We start from the raw sequence: 19,947 nt of genomic DNA on the forward strand, positions 1-19,947 counted from the left end.
ATCTTCCTGCAATAACCATTTGGTGCTAACATTGCAGAAAGAAGGAGCCTCACATGAGTTGAAATGGACTACAGGTGTGCTGAACAATAAATTCAGATAGCTGCTTTCTTCTAAGCATGACTCTGATAAGACCTCTTTCCATCCCACATGTTCTAGGCCATTTAAAAGTTGTGCATGCCCAGAGGCAGGGCAAGATCTAACCGCCACCAAAGTGGATATAGTTCTGTCAAAAAGCAGCATATATAGTGCCCAGTGATAAATTTTTTCCTTACAATCTTTTGATCAAAAATAGATGCAAAATTTCTGAAAAAATAGTTGTTCAATATAATTTAGTAGCACAAAACTGTTTGTCAGCTAGACAATCACTCTTAGGAAGAAGAGTTGAAATCAGTAGGTCCTTTAGACATAATTCATCATTTTATCTTAATTTTCCTTATGTTTGGAATTGTGCATGCTGAAATTAAATCCTTTTGCTTCCACTCCCTATTCCTCTCATTCCTTCTGCAATCAGACTTGCCAGGAAGTGCAGTTTTGTTTCCTACCATATACACAAGAAATATATTCAATTACAATGGCAGACTAAAACTGGAAAATCTTTTTTTTTTTTTTTTTTTAAAGCTTCCTGATTTTTTTTTAATATACAAAATGACCTCAGAGCCCAGAATGGTCCATTCCAACGTGCAGGAAGTTGAGCAACCCAGCAAGAACTGTTGAAGTTCATGCTGAACTTCATGTTGAAGGCCAGCGTGAACAAGGGACTTCAGCTGAGCTCAGATACAGAAAGGAAACACACGGAAGGTGGGAATGGGGACAGGCTACAAAGCAGAGGCATTGCCCAAGTGCGTAGGGATGGATTAGGAAAGTCAAAGCTCATCTAGAGTTGCAACTAGTGAGAGATGTAAAGAGTAATAGGAAGGGTTTCCTTGAATACAATAGCAACAGGAAACAAAAAAGCTAAAGAAAATATGGGCCCACTGATCAATGGCAAGGGACCCACTCACAAAAGACATGGAAAAAGGTCAAGGTGCAGAGCATTTCTGACTGTGTTTTCACTTGAAAAGTCTACCTTTAGGCTTCCAGATCCGTGGACATTATAGGTGAGCCTGGGAGAGAAGCATCACCCACAATAGAAGAAGATCCAGTCAGAGCCCTTCAGCGTTCTTCTAAACATGGAGTGGGATGAGATGCACCTAAGAGCACTGAGGAAATTGGATGCTGTCACTGTGAAGCAGCTTTCTATAGTCTTTGAACAGTCATGGTGACCTAGGTAGGTCTCTGGTAGCTGGAAAATTGCAAACATCATGCTTGTCTACTAAAGACAAAACAAGAAGGAGCACTGAAAGAACTACTGTCCAAAGAGGCTAATCTCTGGAATACCAGGAATGAATCTGCATCCCTGGAAGTCATTTCCAAGCAGAGAAGACTGGCACCGAGGATAAATTATACCTAACCAACATGATTGCCTTCTAGTGGAAACAGCACAGCCACTGACTGGAAGGCTTTTCAGAAAGACTTCTGCTTAGAGAAGAGAGCAACCTGAATGAGAGTCAGCACTGCACCCCTAAGGTCAGCCACATCCCAGGCTGTAATAGCTGGACACCAGGCAGGGGGCAGAGAAAAGTGATTCTTCCCTTTTCCTTAGTTGTGAGGCAAATCTGGAGTACTACATCCAGGTTTGGGTTGCTCAGCAAAAGAAAAACTATTTGCAGCTATTAAGTAGCAGCATAAAAGACAGTGTATTCTTCTCATAAAAGCAGGGGTAGGATAAAATGCAATGACAGAAGTTGCAATATAGGAATTTTTGATTTTTTTAATAGGATTTTTTTCTTTTAATTTAATAAGAGTGTGATCAAATACCAAGAAAAAAGGCTCAGAGATGTTGTGTAACCTCCATCCTTGAAGAGACACCAAACTGAATTGTATATGGCCCTGCGCAAGCTGAAGTAGTTGGACCTAATTCGAGCAGGTGGACAGACGAGCTGACCTTGCAATCTATCTTTTTAAATGATTCTGTGAAGATAAATAATACATTTTAGAAAACATCACATTAACTTTGATTTAATTTTTATCACATTAACATTAATTCTATAGACAAACTTGCACTAAAATATCTTTAAAAAACATTCACAGTTAAACATGAAAAACTTTTTTTTCCCCTTTGCACTTAAGATTTAGAAAGGCCTCCACAGCATGAGCAAGTTTAAGTAATATACAACATTGACTCTATTAATTAATGCTTGTTTTCTACCTTGCTTTCTACAATGCGCAATTTTGGCAAATCAATTAACGATGACTCAGAGAAAGCAGAGGCCATAATTTCAAACAACAAACAGAAGCAAAAATAACTTCTGAGATATTTTTTCACAAAATGTGAACAAATTATTTTCCAGCAGTATTTCCACACACAAGTTGTATCTTAGCCCTAGTATTTTATTATTCTGAACTATTGTGGACTTCCTTCATAACCATCCCCTGATATACTGGGATGCTCCCCTCTTGGTTTTTGTTTATGCCTCAGGGACCTTTTCTGATGTTCATTATGTTTAAGAGGGAGAGAGGGTAAACCTTGTAGCATGGTAACATGAAGGACATTGCACAAAAAGCAGAGAAAGGGGAGGCGGAAAGAGAAAGAGACCCAATACTATAAAACTAATAGGCAGCATAAAACAGAAATACAAGAGTATACTCTTTGTACAGTCTCTTGAGTGTTGAACAATGAACTTTGGTTTCTAGTACATTTAGAACTCTGTCTTAACCAGGGTTCTTAAATGTGTTAAAAAATACCATATGGGGCTTAGTGTTTTTGATTAGAAATGCATTAATGTGGGACAACTGCCTTTTCCAGAAGAAAGGCATTTCTAACAGGAGAAGGCTGCTATTATTTATATGAGCTGAGATCATCCCATTTTACTGATTCATTTAGACTGATGCCAACTACAGCCAAAAACCAGCATTTCTTCATAAAGAAATTATGAAATTACTGAGGACTTTGATCTAACATCACCCAAGTTTTCATCTACAGGGACCCACATCACAAACATTAGTCACTGGAAACATGCACTACATAACATGTCGTATAATAGAGAAAAGGAGAGAGAAGCCTATTTGATCAAAAGTATTTGTACCCATGACGTACACCCAGGTTTGACTCAACTAACTTCTTTTTGTTCTATTTTAGGGAGTTATATTAGCAATTTTCTAACAGAAAGTGGATTGCTTAGAAAGTGTTAACACTCTAAATAGTCATATCCTTTGGCTTCTTTCCTACCACTGTAAAAAAAAATGTCTCTTCAAGGAGCTGTGCTTCAAAAATGCATGCACAACTACATTCCCAAATTTATTCTATGTTTATTTGTATTTGCAAATATTTTAACTGTGCTCCCCCTCCACCTGTATGAGAATCCTGGCTGAAGAAATATTCGAAGAGCTGCTCTCAAGTTACACAATGTGATGATTAAATATGCAATACATAAAATACCATATAATACTTATTTTTAAAAAAGAACACAAAGCAGATTAAAAGATACTCAAGTCTATCCTGTTCAACTGAAAGATGATTAATCGGAGTAGAGACTGAAAGTTTCTGTTACAAGTCACCGAAGGGTTATAATAATGGCCAAGACAAAAAGGCTATATTCTCAGAGCAGCTTGCTTTAAAAGAGAGTATGTTACAATAGTTTGATGAAGAAATGTGAAATATAAAGTGTCAAATAGAAGAAAATGCAATCAGTTCACTGATCCTACACTGAAGAATTAAAGAAGGCAATAGCCTTGAGGAACGAAGGCACCTCTGATCTTTCGCACAGCATGGGCTGCCTGTGTTCTCCTTGTCAAACTGTAAATAATCAAAATCAATGGAAGGCATAAGAAGTCCAAAAACCTCAAAGGAAAAATCATTTCCCAGATATACCAACAATAAAAGTCATTCTCTTGTTATATAATTTTGATTATTAGCAAAATAGAAAAGGCAGAGACTTGGGCAAACTTTTCTATTCTGTACTTCACTGATATCTCTGAGGTTTTGTGATATTCTGAGTTTTTATTTTTGGCTGAGTATATACTTCTAACTGATCTCTTGAGTGGGTCTCCTCAGAGCAACACATTCAACAACCTCCAGGAGATTTGGATTAGGCAAAGGTACTCAGAGCATCAAGAATTAATACTCATACTGTGTGACCAAACACAAGTAGTTCAACCTGAAATCTAAATCTCTATCACAAGTCAAAATAATGAGTACATTTCTGGTATATAAAATGAATGCAATGGGATTCTTTGTTCTTCCTACTGTAATATAAGTAAGGAAGCCCTTTTCAATCTTTTCATTGCCTTCTCTCACCACATCTTCCACCATCCAAATTTACAAGAAAAGTCTAGAAGGAGAGAGTCAGGAGTAATGACTACCAAGATGATACCAGAGAGATCATGAATAACCTGAAGTCACAGACTTCTGTATAAGACACAGACATAGGAGGTAGCTGCAGCATTGAACTGTTAGACAGTGATTTCAGTCCAGTTAAAGGGGACTATTTCTCCACGTTGCTTCCTTCCATCTGGATTTGAGGTAGGAAAAGGTTAAGCAAATAAACTGTTTCAAAGTAGTATGATATGCACGTTCATCATCTGAATAGTGCTTGATTTTCCACCTAATAAGGTGCAATGTTATAGTGCCTCTGTACACCCAGTTTGGTGGACTGGCTTACAGCACCATACACTGACATGAAATTCAGAAGAACCTCTGGGATTTCAGCTCCCTAAGTTAGCAAGAGCTTATAGTATCACAGAGATAACGGCTGTCAGTCTCTCAAGGGAAAGGCTCTGCTCATGTTGCTCTTGAAATGAATGATGGAACAGCATTAGAAACATCCTCGCGGATAGAGGCTGACAGTTCCTTTATTGTCTAGAGTTAGAACTGCATCAGATACAGTATGTTGCACTGTAAAATAGCACAGTTTGATTCTGAATAGTGAACCACTCGTTATGTCAGGAAGTCTCACACGGAGAATAAGAGTAGTGGAATGAAGGGAGGAACGGGCAAGTCAAGGAGGGAAAAAACAGTCTCCTTAAGAACAGTTGTGTGGATCCTCTACAGCCAGTTGACCCTCTCATACTGTAAAATCTTACTGGAAGATAAGCCACTTGCCTGGCCACCCATTTATTTTCAGTGCATCACTTACAAATTATGCTAGGATTACTGCAGTTGTCTCTAACTGAATTTGGGCACCCTGTTCAAGAGAATAAATTAGGAGGTAGTGTTCCTTTGTAACTCTGTAAGAAAGTTTGGCCTAATCCAGAAGACTTAAGTTAGAAAGTCACCTTTCCATTGTCTATCTAGAGAACACATGGATCCTGAAACAAGCTTCAAGGAAGGAGTCTGAATATTCCCTAATATTCTCAAAGTGAAAGACCCTTGAATACTAAATATGGTATTAGTGCTAGGATCAGGCTGCCAGCTGGTAAAATATAGCTGTGTCTTCATGTTTAATATCATTTACATCTTTGACATATCAGCTGAGCCTCTGGGTGATTTCAAAGAGGCTAATTATAATTACCTCTTCCTCTTACTAATAGTGCCACAGAAAGAATAATGATGACACTTGTTCAGCATATCTGGCCTATGGTCTATCTGAGAAACAGGACACTCAGTGACACAGGCAGCATGCTTCCTGCAGCCCTGTATGCTCTTTGAACTCTTAACATGCAAACTTCAAGCATTCTTACCTGGTGGAATATGAAGCAGCTCGTGGGCCAAAAGATCTACCACTGCTTCCAAGGACAGGCAAGCACAATAATTTGGCTTCCTGGTATAGGGGATCACAGTCCAGATTAGATCCAGTCAACTGTTGTATTTCACAGCATTTCTTTCAACTGTCCAGACATTTTCAGAAGTGCAGGAATTTCAATTGAAAAATATATATTAAAACGATTACTAAGCCTGCACAGTTAGTATTTTCAAAAGACTGACATTAATATATGGTTTATAACTGTATTGTCACATACTGTATACTGACTTTCTTTATTATTTTCCCACAGTGTTTCAGAGGTCGATACAAACGCTAACACAGAAGGGAAGTTGGCATTTCACCTCTAACTAGCGGCAGCGTTTACCAGCCTGAAGATCTCTTCTTATATCCAGCTAATAAACTGGTTTGTCAGTAAATAATACAAAGATCCATCTGACATACTTGAAAACTAAGTGCCAGACTCCAAGTGTACGTTCATTTCAGTACACCAGACTTTATAGTTGGAGTTCCTAATAGCTTCTGTAACAGCATCCATGCTGCTACCTTCAAATGGCAAAAGGAGAGCAAGATTCCAGGAGAAAACAGCTAAGATTTGCACAATTCCCTGAGCAGAATAACTTTCAAAACCATTTTTAGGAATTTTCTGCCTGAGTTTTCTTGCAAACACAGAGGACCCAGGAGCTACCAAAGGTCTGCTGGGCATAGAGGGGCTGGAATTCGATTTTGTTCATCCTTTCAAGAATGCCTCTGAGGTTTGTAAATATTCACTGTGGTGCTAAGGTTTTGAGAAAGTAGTTATACAGCAAATTTGAATGATTAATGATCCAAGACATTTTAACATGTTATTTCTCTATTTTCAACATAAATAGTGTGTAAAGGGTGTTTAAAACTTTAATGAATCGAACTATATGAGTAAAGAATGTTAATCATTTTAATTGCCCAGTAGCCTGAAATTAGATTTAACAGTCTGATAATGTATCTTTAAAGGAATACAACCCTGCTCTATAAAAAATCCCTTCCAAGCCAATTCTAATAATTTCTATTTATCTTTTATGACATTAACTGTTATACCAGTCTGCCGACAGACAGCCTTACGCTCACATTTAGTTTAAATGTGGTGCAGTATAGTTTTTCATTATCATTAACGTGCTCCTGGTGGGCAGAGTGCAATGCAGTGGCACTGGTCACACTTCATTGCTTTATCTCATATGACAAAGAGAGATGATGTGCTTCAGTCCAGGCCAGAAGATGAAAGCAAAAGGTGGCCATGGAAAACTCCCCCTGCTGCCTAGGAACAGCATAAGGGCTGCATCGTGTGACTTGCTAACAGCACGAAGGGGCAGACAAATAGATTTTCCTCTATATTTATAACCAGCATCATTCTTCCTTTCAGGCCTTTCAGTGCAGGTAGCTGTTTTATATGAAATGAACAATCTTTATAGACGTACCAGAGCCATAACAAGGCTGATTTTCAGCGAGGCTGAGGTATATAACTCTTACAGAATTGTCAGGCTTCTTGCTCAACAAATCAAGCCTAACTTATGATGTTTGCAGTGTAATTTTTATTCCTGTTTGACTAGCCAACTACCCAGTGGTAATAGGATGTTAGAAAAGGGCAGTAGCAATGTTTGTACATGCCATGATTGATAGGCAAACTCTGCATTTTTCATTTATATCTCCTGATTCCAAATCAGTTAAGTTTAGGAAAAATGAAACAAAATGGCAAGAAAAATGCTTGCAGATTGCAGCCCAGCACTCTCGTAGATCTGAGTTCAGCCCACATCTGCTAGGATTGTCTGGAAACATTAAGATATCTAAATGAAAATCAATACTATATGTGCCAGCATTTACTACCAAGAACAAGTATCAAGAGACCTCAGCTAATCAGGCTTTCAAGCTTGTACTTGAGCCATAGTCTGAACCCCAGGAGTGTCCTAATTGGCCCAGACTAATCATAGAAGAGTTAAATTTATAACCAGGAAAGACATCTTGTTTTTCTTACCAGTCATCATTTTGAAACTGAACGCCTCACCTGTGCAGTAGCGGATGTATGGTGATAGCCACTGGTCATGCAAGAACTACTTCTTACCTGTCAAAGGTAAAGCAAAGACTAATTTACTGTCTTCCATAAAACCAGTCAGGCACATTTAAGCTTTTGGTGGGTATATAGTGCTATCAAACCTTTCACATGGCTGCATATTTTCTCAACTTAAAAGCTCTGCATTTAACCCTCCTGTGCTAGAAGATAGAAGGTTTATATTTTAGAGGTAAAAGACCCTCTACACACACTGATCTCCCAAACTAAATTGTTGTTCCTGCAACATAACTCTATTTTCAAATCACATACTGTTGGTAGGATTTTGTTTTCTTTTTATACTGTGGAGTCTGCAGATGTGCACAGAAAATAATACACAGTAGTTCAGTTTATCTTCATAAGATACAAAAATATACACAATGTCTTTTTTTTGCATGAAAATAAAATTCCTTATCCTAAAATGAAAGCATGCACAATATCTCTTGGAAGACTCTTAAATCCCACTGTTAAAAATTATACTGCACTGGGGAATTAAATTCCTAATATTTGTATTTGGAATGCCAAATGTGAGCAGATTTTTTACTATTTTCAACAAATTAAACACAAATATGTAAAATGTTTATGAAGCTCGGTCTTCTATTTTGGGGCTTTTTTTTTTTTTTTTGAGTAACTTAATAATTCTGCATAGATTTCTTTTAAAAAACAAACTAAAGTGATGAATTAAGCCTGGAAATGCAAAACCTAATGTTTTTCAGTTTTCTTCAAAAGCATATGTAAAAATCCCTGGAGATTCAATCTACCAGAAGTTTAATAACATTATTTAGATTCTTTATGTCCCATACGTTAGATGTATTTTTAATGTGTACCTCTTAAAACAAAGCAAAAAGTTGTCAGATATTGTATTCTCTTCTCACCACTGTTAATGGTTTCCTAGACAGTGCTATCATGGAAACAACATAGCATGTTGTGATCAATGAAAGCTTGTTTCTCACATGGCATGATGTTTCCCTTGGATTCTCATCTCCCACTAGTGCCTGCTGTGAAATTTTGTCAGTTCTTTTACCTTCAAGGATTTCTTGTCCTCCATGTTGTAAACTGCTGTGTTATCTTCCTGAATCAGCCTTCCTGTCTTCTTTGCCGCTTCACCTCCCTCTTCTTATGGAGCAAGAAGGCTATCTTCATCTTCCCCTTCTGTCCCTATGTCTGATAACTTGCTGCTTTCTCACTGTGTAGCACAGAACAAGGTAATGAACAAAATAAAGCAGATAGTGAATTCCAGCAAAATCCACACAAATTTACAGTTGAAGAAAGGCAAGTAGAAGTCTCTCCAAAACAGTTCAGTTATCTGACTTTGTATTTCTAGACCCAATAGTATGTGTGTCAGTCAGTAGAATACCACAAGCATTCTAATCATCGATACACAGAATTAGGTTCAAAGATATCCCATTCCTTTGGTGTATTTCTTTTTTTCCTTTAACGGTGACTTCAGTATTAATGAAAGCTACAAACCATACGCAGGAATTCTTCATATCTGCAGAATTCTTTTGGTACCAACTCTTGAGCTCTTTGCTTAGCAGAAGACTTCATGATGCTCACATTTCAAATATATAAAAAAATAGAACAGGGCAGTTCAGTTGGAGGGGAACTTCAAAGATCATCTAGTCCAACTCCTGACCACTACAGGTCTAATGAAAAGTTAAAGCATGTTATTGAATACACTGTCCAAAAGTCTCTTGAACACTGGTGGGCTCAGGGCACCGAAGGCCAGTTTCAGTGTATGTCCACCTTCACATTAGGTAAAGATGTCTTTACGTAAATGTTTTCACGTAAAGACATTTTTCCTCATCAGCAACAAAAAATTTTGATTTGAACCCCCATGCAGTAGGTAGGTATGAAGACCTTCCGAGCTGAACTGAGCAGAAGCCAGTGCTGTCAGCAGATCCACATCATTCATAGACAGACAGTGTCAGAGAGACACAAAGAATGCATAGATTCAAATTTTTACAGGGGATAAAAAAAAAGGAAGATTGAATGTATGTGGCATCTTATAGCATTACGATAAGGCAAAGAGGTCAATTTAATAACCATGTTGTGTAGGGATCTATTTCCCCAGTTCTGCAGCTTTTTTGGGCTAACTAGTAATACCATCAGGTACGGTTTGACCCCTAAGGAGCAGCCCACAATTTTTCAAAGCAGTGAAGACCACTCCCTTTTCTGCAGCTCTGTAAATTCAAAGAGGCTAATAAGCCCAGGAGATGGGGGTCTCAGTTATAAAGATGGAGCCGTGCACCAATCCTGCTGGAAGAAATTTCTCTATGGGTAGTAAAGAAGGGCATGCAAGTACTCATAGAGCTAAGAACAAGGCCCAAGTCACCTCAAACTCTCATTGAAAAGATGATTGATTCCGTTCTATTTTGCTTCTTCCAGCAGAACATTGCAGGATATTTTCTCTGCTGCTTGCCACCAAGTTTACTGCACTTGTCTGCCAAGTACTGCAGTTGTCAGATGAACACGAACTCCCGCCAACGGTGTACACCTATTTTCCTTGTGATGCAAATTCTGATTTGTACTGCTAGTGAAAAGGAGAAAAACACATATAATTCTTATTTTCATCTGATACTGAATGAAGCTGCTTAAAACTTATGCCAAATTAACAATCTTTTCTTGGCAATTTCACACCAGGATTCCATGCCAACTTTTGTTTAACAAGCAATGTTATTAACAGAGAAAATATGATTTTTTTTTGTTTCTGCTTTGAATTTACTTGAATCTTCTGATGTAGTGAATTTTCCCATGTATACATACACCTGAAAACTGAACAAAGGCACAGCAGTTGTATCATTTCCATGAGAAGTGCTAATGTACTCAAGTTTTAGACAGCTTTGGAGGTTTGTTGGTTTCTTTTTCTTATTAAAATCACTACTGAAAATAGAGATTCAAGACACAAGCTTCAGACTGTCCTCTAAGACTGCCCTTTCAGGCGCTCCAAGAGCTGGAGTTTCTGAGAAGATCTCGCCTCTCAGTGCTACCCAGGAAGTAGAAATGAGTTAGAAAGGAGGTTTAACTAGCCAACAGATTATTCTCCTGGCACAGGGAACACACTGCTGCTAACGTGCCAGCTCTCCTACTGCCACCCACCATCTCAGCATATGGGGTGCGTCAGGAGTAAAAAGGCAGCAGAACAGCACATCACTGGATTTCTTTTTCCCTCATACAGCTCAGTTAAATCACTGACACTACTGGTAGCTCTAAGAATTGCTGTTCATCAGCGCAGAGACTGCAAGGTCAGGGATGAGAGCAATAAAGGAAGAGTATCTTCTCTTCCTCCTGGGCTGAGGATCAGCCCTTGATTCTTACTATTCTCATTAGCTCAAGAGAATATTTTGCAAGTCTGCAAGTAAAAACAAAGTAGAAAAAAACAATCATGCTACTCATGGTGGAGTGTACAACGAAACCAGGAACAACCTGGCACCTTCTGTTTATCCATTTCTTCTTTATCTTCTCTTCCAGTGCTGCTATAACTCAGTACAACCCTTTTTCACATCCATCCCACCTATTATTATATTTGCTGAACCAGAATCCTTAAGCATTCTGTATCTTTTTTCTTTCTTTTGAGCAGTACAGATGAGTTGTTTCTTTGGAATTGTATGAGAATGATTTGAGCATTATCACTTGCCATCATCCTGTGACATACTCTTATAATTAGTCCAGTTGTGTCAAGTTCTTTGTTGAAAATTAATCTCACTTCCCCAGTGTTGCCTCTCTCCCCTTGTTAGATTGTGCCCCTATTTTTCTGTGTGTGTGTATAACTGTAAGAAGTCTTCTAAAGTTCTTCTCTATAATCTAGCAAGTTCAAACAGCTGTAACATTGTGGAGGAACCACAGCTGAACTCAACGACTGAAAGCCACTCCTCATCACTGACTGAACTCTTCCAATAGCCCACATTTCAACTTGTAATTAAAGCAAATAGAGTTCACGCCACCTCTCAGAAGTAACAGTTTTTGTACTGTTTGGTTGTTTACATTCAATGCATTTGGGGCACTGACAAGATTCTTTATGTGCTACTAATATATTAGGTAGTTAAAGGCATAGGAAGTCTGAAAGATTAACTAAACTTCATTAAACAGTCCCAAAAGATGAAACAAGCATAAAATAGAAGCCATATTTTGCTATTCTTTTCAGGATGTCATTTCAGAACACTGCAAAAATAATAGTGTCCTGAAATGGGATGACTTCTACTTTGCCAAGTAAAAAGAGGGCATCAAAAGAACTCCCAGTAAATGGTTTTGCCCCACTGTTCTTCTGTAGGCAAGGAAGAGATCATCTTTCACAGTTCCTGAAAAGCTGCAGTGTTAATAAAGAGCTGACAATAAAATACCTCAGTGTTTCTGCAAAAAGGATGCAATATGACATAAAAATGATAGTATCAGTTTAGTGTCATCAGTAGGTTTCAAAGTCATTCATTAACTAAATTAAAAGGAGGTATGTCTAGGACCTTTTAGCTTGATCACCTAGGAGTAATCTGAATTTGAAAGAATACCAATATATACCAATTTATCAAAAACATAGGCAAAAATTTTCCATGTAATCCAAGATTTTACAGGACTTCATGGTACTACAGGTAAAAAGGAGAGTTCCCTAACTGCAGCTGACTTCTGGGGAAGGAAAGTACTTGTGCTTGCTCTTTGGTCTGAGGCTTTCTGCAAGGAATGCAAATAGTGCTCTTTGTAATACTCTAGAAAACTAATGGTGGCTATCAGAATAATTTTATATTGGACAGTAAACTGAAAAGAACCGGATGTCAAGTAGTGATTACAAAGTGCCAATTTTTGCATGATAATGTCAGTTTCCTCAATATCCACTTAACACTTTCCTAAAAATACTAACAACAATGTCAATAAAGTGAATTTTACTCTGGAGTTTACCTGCCTTGTTGTGTTATTGCATTTCATAGAATTTGCCTAACTCTAAATATGTTTTGCTTTTCCTTTTCCTATATTTTCTCATAAACTCTGTTTTTTCCTTGTTCTTTACCTCAAAAATTACATCTATGTCACTGGCTAAACAATGGCTCCATACCAGAGATTCAGTTTTTTCAAAGCAATCCTTAGGCAGCTGAAAATTGCAAATATCCAGCATTTCTGAAAATCAAATTCTTTCTTCTCCAGGCAATGCCTATATGAAGTTACATTAATTTGCACAGTCTAATCATACTGATTTAGCTACCTATATATCAAACTGAAGTGCAGCCACACCACTTTGCAGTGCCAGCAGAAGGTACTTCTGCTGTTAATCACTGTACAGCTCAGTACTTGGTTTGAAATACCCACTCATTACATAGCCTATGGTACAGTACTCCATTCCTCAGCCCTGTCCTCCCATCCCTGCTATCTGCTCAGGCACTTTACTCCCAGATTGCCTGTTCTGTTGAGGACAGCTAATGTCCTCCATGATTTTCAGTTTCAGTGACATCACTTGCAGAAGTTCCTTTGTAGATAGCAGAGAGAACAAGGGACACCAACATCTGTTTTTAGCAATTTCCACTGTGTGATCTTTGCACCTCCTCTTCTCCCTTTGATCATTCTAGTCCTTAAAGGGCTGACCACACAGAATTGCACAGAATTGAAAGATCTTTGTACAGATCACACAAATTGAGAAAACCTGCTTAAACTCATATTTAATAACAATAATCATCATCCTTATTCCTGAGCATAACAGGAATATAGGGAGAAAGGCAGAGGTGAAGAAAGAGAGTGCTAAACAGCAGTTTAGAGTGGGGAAAAAAGAAAAAGTAAGGAATGAGTCCACAATAACGGAGTTAATTTGTTTCCAGGGAAGATTACTCACAGTCACCTAAGATGCCCTTTAAAAGAAACCTTAGCATAGAATATTCAAGGTTCAAATGCTTGCACAGACAGCTGAATTCCAGAGTTGCAAGAGGAAAAAAAAGGGGAATAGCTTTGATCTCTTCAAGATAGTTTCTCCTCTTTTTATATCATAACTGGGAACAAACACAAAATTACTAAGGCTCTTCATCGCTTCCTTCTTTCACTCAAAATGTCCTAGGCTGCACTGGGTTTAGAATATCACATTGCTGAAACAAAACCAAAGATTCTCAGGAATAGGAATTGGAATGGCAGAGTGCTAGCACCTTTGCCAAAGAGGAAATGAACACAACACTGAATTGGACCTAGTTTTTAAAGCAGATTTGACTAAGGAATAATCATTCATGAAACAAGTTTTATAGGAGAACTATCTCTACAATTTGAAACACAATTAGAAATTTGGCAGGACATTTGTAATACCAGTCACTGCAACTAAATTTGACTTTTGGATTAGTGTTGATGCTTGTTTTTTTTATGCTCTGGTTAAAAATTATAACATTTTTAGTAGCTGGATATATTTGTATCAGATTCACTAAGCTCACAATCTTCACATTTTACATTTACACTTAATCACAGCCATTTTACAGTAGCATAATAACAGAATGTGAGAACAGCTGATGTTCTTAAATTGCACGCTTTCCAAAACCACAATAGTTCTGATGCATTTATAAGTTGCCTCTATCTAATAATTATGCCATACGATATACAGGCATTTCACTAAAACAGTCCTCTTAGAAATACTTTATGAGGGCTTTACAGTAACCTTCTACATTTCGTTTTGATAAGGGGGAGGGAAGAAGGGTGGGGAGGGGAGAAAATTTCCACATTGCGGATTCAGTCAGGCGGAGGACATGACTTGTGCAATCCTAATAAATCAGAGCATTCCCGTGTGGCAGAAGCAACAGGGGAATAGTGTAAGAGCAGTGCTGCATGTTGACCTAAGCAAGAGCTTATCGAGAAATGATGTCCTCTTAAACAGACTCCTGTAGAGATGTTCTGCATTTCCTCTGACAAATTGTAAGTGCCCTGACTGTAACATTCCTAACAAAATAGGGCTGATTTAGCAATGCACAAACTGCCCATTATCCTACTGCATAAAAAGGCCATTTAAAGCAAAGCCTTAGGACACTGGCCCACTGGAAACAGTACATCTGAAAAATTACCCCCATCTTGTGCCACCAAAGCTGCTAACTACCCTGGGGAATATACCTCATTTACAATACAGACAAATGTTAACTTTAATGAGTTTTAAAACTGCCATTTTTCTTTCATGACTTTGATAATGCTTGAGAACTTAAACAAATACTTTGGCTATTTTTTTCACCTGGGATATCATCTAACTGAAACTGCCACCGCATTTGTTTTCAGCTACCCTTGTCTTTCTCTCATTCAAGTCATGAAGTGTTGTACAAGTACAATTAAGAAGTACATCCACTCCAAAACAATACTGGAAAGATTAAACAATCTATTTTAACAAACTATTCTGGTCTGAAAACTTTGTGTGCCAAGATTACTACTTGTCATCATCTTCCCAAGAGATGGAGTACCTTTTAAAAAGTATCTCTAATGAGATCTACAAATCTATGTGCAGGACAGCTTACTTTATTGTGTTTATAAAGATTAAAAAAATGTTTTAAACAGATTATGATTCTTGGGACTGATAAAAACACAATGGGTGTAAGGTCATTGGGAAGTGTTAATAAAAGTTTTCATAAAATATGACGACTGACAAGGAGTAAAATTCGGGCATAAAAAATAACTGTGAAAGTATATTTTCTTCTATGGTAAACACTCAGTTTTTCTGCACGTAGTTAATTCTCCAAATCCTTTGTTTATTGTGTTGGTGAACATTTCTAGCTGTTTGATAACCCATCAGGGATGGCACTACTATTAGCTAGTGCAGCACCTTTGCCTCTACTTCACTCATTCTTTTACAAGCTTCATTGCAAGAGAACACTCATCTGCATTAGCCATTAACAACACATTTTAGGTCCTTAATATATCTGCCAGTGACTGACATCCAAAAAAATCTTCACCTCAGTCATACAGGAACAAAAACTGCTAAAATCCTCCAAGAACAATGCCCTTCTGTCTCACGATATAGTTTTCATGACAAGAAGTAATGGAAAACATAGCAAGTTCAGGTGATAGTTCTAAAGCTAATTATTTGCCAGTAAGGTACCTTACCACATTTATATCTCTCTCATATTACCTTCCATTCGTTTAGCCTGCTGTTTTGTTTCTTCATATCATTAGCCACAACTGAAAGGAAATGCCTTTTCCTGGAATTTTTTGGACAAGTCAGATTACGTTAATGAAAGAAACATTAGATGTTGAATTTTCATGTTTAGAAAAGTACTGGGAGAAAGTCAGTGCCCTTGCTCACTATCATAGTTTTCCCACCTGTGACCAGATTTGAAAACAATAACTAAAGAACAATTTCTATATAGAGAGAAATAAGTCATGAAGCATGCAACTATTAATTGTAAAGTATAGACACCTAGGTATATATTCAAGACAGACACATGCATTTTTTTATTGTAGGCAAAATTTTGACCTCAAAATTATTACTAAATAACAAAAGATTTAGCAATAATTTGATAAGCCAGGTAACACATTTAATCACATTAAAAACAATAAGGTAATAAAACGTCTAGAGCACTAGCAACTGATTATCTTGTCAGCCTTGTATATAAAAACTGAAAGACTGGAAGTTGATTCTGAAAGCACTCAATGTACAAAACATCAGTTTACAATAAAGTGGTGGATGCTGAATTAGTTTGAGTCTGACAAAATAGATATTTCAAAACGAACTAATATCATGGAAATAATTATAATACTTCAATTACGTAATTTCTAGGGAGTGCAAGGAGTGTACTTAGAGAAATTTTTACCAAGACCAGTTTTTAAAAAAAAAAATCACAGGAGGTTTGACTTCCTAGAACTGCATTTGCAAATCTGACTAATATAAAAGCACATGTTTCAAGCTGATCCTATAAATGCACATTTTTAGGCCCCACCTTTCAACAAGACCACAAATATTTTAGCAGAATTTCTCAACAGGGTAGATGAATTCAGTTGGAGACCTTTGGGACTTTTTATAGTTTAAATATCTTTGTATTGGCAAGAAGATTGTATACAAACTCTTTATTCCACGAAAAATAACACACCACTAATTTGACGAGAATAAATATAAGATTGGCTAGTGTCATGCAAAAACACAGCATAATACAAGCCTCTAGAAAGGAAACTAAATCCATCCCAGCCAAAACTATGACAACTAGGAAAACACCATTTATTCATTTCCTTCTAAATAATCAGTCCAATCTCACTGAGAAAATTAATATAGTTTTATATTAAGGTTAATCAACCACCAGCTCTGAAATCAAGAAATGCACAGTTTATGGTGTACATGCAACTTTCATTTTCTCACATATAGTCAGCAGATAGTGACTACCTGCCATGCTCCAGTTACAAAGTCATTTACGAGGTCCTCATTTCTGTAAATTCAGGTTTGGTATCCACATCTCTAGGTAGAAATAATACAACTGCTGAAAGATGAAATTTTATAGAAAAAGTCAGTAGAAATGACTCTACTCAGTCTTGTGGGAAGGATGTTTATTTTCCTGTATTATATTCCTTTGTTTTTTGCAAAGGTAGAAAAGGCAAAGCGATTGATCCCACACAAAGTCACTGTGTGCTAGCTTTGCCTCAAGGTAATATTCTTTGGGTTTTGCTAAAGAAATTGTGATGTTGAAGAACACCAAAAGTAAAGGAGAAGAGCAGTAGCTGCAAGGTATTGAGAGAGCAAAAGCATATCAAACCACGGGCTCATATCACGGGCAGAGCTTCATTACTACTAAGGCCTTCTGTAAGTGTAACTATATGAGTTAGCATACACAAAAATGGGTACAAGCAGAATGAAGGTATCAGAGCTGAATCAAATCCATACCAGCGTCTCCCTCATTTCCCAGTAGGGAGGTAAGCCCTAGCTACAATGTTTTGTTGCCCATCCCAGGCCATCAAACTGCACACCACCTCAGATGCCTCAGCTGTTGTTTAAAAATACAGCACAATACTGGCAATATTTTATACCATCAAACTATTATCAAACTCTAACAAAAGACAGCATTTGCATTTTACACCATAGTCTATACGTAAGGCCATATTCTGACAGTCAGGACACAAGTATGGAATGGAGAAAGTAAGCTCTGTCTCCCAGCCAGAGCATTTTAAAAGAAAGGCACGGACAGCCCTTGTGCACATTTCAAAGGGATGTGATGGGTAATGGATGGGGCTTTTGCTTAGCTCCATCGGCCAACACAGAGAAGAGTGGGGGCACAAACCTGAATTTTGCAACCCCCCACCTCTCTTGGAGACCATCCATACTAAAATTGACCTGGCTTTAAATAGCCTTTGTCCTCAGGGACTGCAAAAACAAAAGTGAAAAACAAAGCCATTCAGAGCAAATACGGGGAAGACTATTCAAATATGTGCCTACAGGTACAGTGGCAATTGTAGTAAAGACTAACATTTAGACACATTCACAGAAGCAAAAACTTTGCACAACTTCTTATTCTTTCCAAATTTCAAGAAAGCACGTAGAGTCGGTACAACAAATTCACAACCTCCACTCCATCCATGTGTTTTGGAAGAGCATCTGCACTAGGTTGTGTGGCCAAGTACAGTTTAAATCAACAATAGTTCAGAATGACAATAGCTGCCAACAACTCCCAGATTTTGGTGCAGGCTGCTCCCAGATCTGCATCATCTCCTTTAGGTATGGAACAAGAAGAGGAGTGTCATAGCTGAAGCGTTTGGAGGCTGAATCCACTTGCTTTCCAAGAGCTCAGGACAAAGCTCCTGCACCAGACTGAGTGGAGCCCTATATCACAAGGCACATCACAGAGATGGCCAATTCAGATGAAGTGCTCAGAACTCATCTAACCTTTTCTCATTTCCAAATACTTCCCAGGCCTATGCGTGTATTTCCTCTGGCATTTTGTTTATTATAAATATATACGCATGTCACCTAGCTTCCTTCACTCTGACAAAACCAGCCAAAATGTATGTAATAGACAGACATTCAGGATATATTTATGCAGACTGAGCACACATGGTAGTAAATTCAAGCATCGCTTAAGTTTCTAGAACCCAGCTCAGAGGTTAGAAACTGCCACCATAACACAACATTGTTTTGCATATTTCGTTTTTCAGATAGAATTGAATATTATTTCAGTGTTAGAAAGGAGTGTTATGCTTTCTACAAAACATTAAGACAGAGAGAGGAACTGGAGATTAGTCTCTGTTACTCTAAAGATTTAAATAATGTAGAAATAAAAACTTCATGAAAAGTTTCTCTTACATGCCTTGAGCCATTAATAAATAAACATGATTTATTGTTTGAGATAGATATTGTTTCACCTAATATTCGCTAGTAAAAGTTACATGCTAGTTTTCCTGGGATGGGAGAACAGCTGTTTGATGTTCTGGTTTACAAAAGAGGCCAAGAGAGAGTGTATTTGTTGTGGAATTAATTGGTCCAAATTAAGCACATACTGTTTTTCCAACTTATGTTGGGAATCTATGTGATTTAATAGATATGATAAATAGCTGGTGAGAATAACAAAGGATGATTCTGGGCCACCCCTGTAGCATGCAGGCTGTCAGCAAAGTTTGGGTAAATATCATTTCAGCAAAGAAAGGAGGAGTAGAATGAGGCACTGAGAATCAGCTAACAACCATTTTACAAAAGCCTTTCTTCTAAAACAACAACCAAAGGAAGCATCTTCACCTTATGAACAAAAAAAAACAAAGCCAAAAAACCAGAATTGGCTGTCCAATAACAACACATTTTAATTTCTAATATTTAAATTGGTAATGAGGAAGGTGTTTTGTCTGAATTTCCATTTCTTTCAGGGCCTAATTATGAAAGACAGAAAAAAATGTGCTATGCACTCTCTTTCACATCTCATTACATTTATTCAGCTTTATTACTAATTCTTTGTTAATATAATTTTCACCCTGGGAACTACATTTTTTGTCTAGTTACCCTGATACATGAAACCCTTAAAGCAGGAAGTCCTTGATCACCACATCATATTTCTCACGGTATTTTAAAATGACAGTCACCATATTGTTAGAAGTAGGTTCTATCAGCAGGCTGCTCTCTGGAGGTGTTCTTTCCCTCTCTCTCTCAGGTGCCTTAAAGAAGTTTTATCTAGCACGGTGGCCTGGAGAGACAGGGAACAGAAAGAGAATTGAAATGCTCACATACGTGTGCAA

The 19,947-nt window shown here is 37.6% G+C and overlaps 1 long non-coding RNA gene across 1 annotated transcript in view; it reads right to left on the reverse strand.

Moving 5' to 3' along the window:
• The window catches only part of LOC110404217, a 214,642-nt gene that overhangs the window by 90,106 nt on the left and 104,589 nt on the right, over positions 1-19,947 (reverse strand). The window contains exons 2-5 of the long non-coding RNA XR_002442109.1: positions 10,151-10,345; positions 8,840-9,001; positions 7,774-7,830; positions 5,719-5,865 (exon numbers count right to left, since the gene is read on the reverse strand). This is a non-coding gene — a long non-coding RNA (uncharacterized LOC110404217). The remainder of the gene's footprint in view (positions 1-5,718; positions 5,866-7,773; positions 7,831-8,839; positions 9,002-10,150; positions 10,346-19,947) is intronic.

This window comes from Numida meleagris, chromosome 10, assembly GCF_002078875.1.
Source record: "Numida meleagris isolate 19003 breed g44 Domestic line chromosome 10, NumMel1.0, whole genome shotgun sequence".
In the NCBI taxonomy this organism is placed as follows: domain Eukaryota; kingdom Metazoa; phylum Chordata; class Aves; order Galliformes; family Numididae; genus Numida; species Numida meleagris.